Consider the following 2,074-nt stretch of genomic DNA (forward strand, 5'->3'; position numbering starts at 1 on the left):
ATTAACATCTTAACTAAAAATAAGCCAGTTAATCGATTAAGTAAAGCTTTAATCGATTAACGTGAAAACAACTTTTAACAGTTTCAACAGATAACTGAAAAATAGATTTCAGTTACTCTCTAACAGCCCGTTAATCGATTAACAGGCAACATAATCGATGAACTGGGTGAAAAATAAATTTTCTATATAAACTGTATTTTCAACAGATTTCATATACGATTTAATACATTCATACATTCATACATTCATATTAGAATTGCTATGTCGCATATTTTCATGTTCAATGTATGTCATATAGGCAGAGAGAATTGCATGTGAGATTAGAGTGAGATAGTATTATGCTAAGGGATTAACATGTCATCTGTTGCATATTATCAAATGTGTTCATCGTCCTATCTTGTATCTTGTTCTTGCATGATTCTTTCATTACTGTTTAGAGATTTCTTAAGGGTAGAAATTACATGTTCTTCATGATTTTGATCTTATACATGTCCATAGTAATTGTGAGATTTGTATAGGATTTATAGCTTGTTCTTTCTTGTAATATTTGAGCTATTTTAGTGCTTTACATTTCTTTTTTTTTGTGATGTTTGTGTAACAAGGAAAGTCATCTCTTAGTGTCTTACCACCAAAGAGATCATAGAGTCTTCACCAAGACTTGGAGGTCTTGAGTTTAGAGCATAGTCTTGGCTGGGGCTGGATCATAGGAAAGGTTTTCCTAGGCGATTGGGTAAGGTCAAACCAAGGTAGAGGTTCTAGGAACTCAAGAAGGTAGCTTTCAAGGTCTTGTAATTGGAAGTGTGTATGTAAGACACATTGGTTTCAATTTTAGTGAAGAAAATCTCTCGGATCAGAGGAGGGGACTTGATGTAGTTTTGCAGTGGACTGCAAAACAAACCAGTATAAAAACCTTGTTGCAAGCTATTTCTTTCCCTTATCTCTTTATTGTCTTTAGTAGCTTTGAATTGCCTATTGTAGCTGATATTTTGAATATAGTATTACTGCCAAATAAAGATCATCTGTGTTCAAATGTATCTGCTATATCATTTCTGTATAATTTGTAATTGGCTGTGTAATTGACCCATTCAGCAACTGCTAATTCTGTGTGACTTAATCGATTAAGTCATAACTTTAATCGATTAACTGGGTAATTTTCCAGAATAGGGCTTTGGTGCAAATAGTAGTAAGTGAGAATCGCGACACCTATTCACCCCCCCCCTTCTAGGTGTATTATGCCACTAATACCTAACAAGTGGTATCATAGCTAGTACGTCGTGCTAGCTCAACTGTATCCGCGTGATCCGTTAGGGAAATTAAATGGGTTCCACCGACCCCTTTGGCGGTGATGGCACATCCATTAACCACCCTCCTGTTTTTAGTGGCGAAGGATATGCCTATTGGAAAGTTCGCATGAAAATATTTATAGAGGCCATCGACTCAAATATTTGGGAATTTGTAGTCAACATGCCCTTCTTTCCACAACATTTAGTGGACGATGAACCGAAATATAAAATGAAAAGTCTATGGACCGATGATGAATGCAAAAAGGTTCAGTATAACCTGCGTGCCAAAAATATCATCACGTCGGTCCTATCCTATGATGAGTTCTTTCGGGTTTTGCAGTGCTAAAGAAATGTGGGACACTTTACAAGTGACTCACGAAGGCACTAGTGAAGTCAAGCTTGTCAGGCTGAATGCCCTAACACATGAATATGAGTTATTTCGTATGTTACCAAATGAATCGATTGGTGATATGCAAAAACATTTTACTCATATAGTTAACCATTTAGTTTCTTTGGATAAATTGTTTTACAAAGGAGAGCTTACCAACAAATTTTTATGTTGTCTTGACAGGAGATGGCAACCAAAAGTAACAACTATTATGAAATCAAAGGATCTTGACTAGGAGCCTTCTCGTACGCAAATTCGGGAAATTTCTAAAGAAATGAGGCTTCAAACGTTTCCAGAAGAAAGATACGCTGGAGTCGACCAAAAAAGGCAAGAGTAAAGAGCGCTTCACTTGCCATGAATGTGGTAAGCCAGGACATATGAGGTTCCAATGTCCTACTTACCT

Source organism: Lupinus angustifolius, chromosome LG11 (assembly GCF_001865875.1).
Source record: "Lupinus angustifolius cultivar Tanjil chromosome LG11, LupAngTanjil_v1.0, whole genome shotgun sequence".
In the NCBI taxonomy this organism is placed as follows: Eukaryota; Viridiplantae; Streptophyta; class Magnoliopsida; order Fabales; family Fabaceae; genus Lupinus; species Lupinus angustifolius.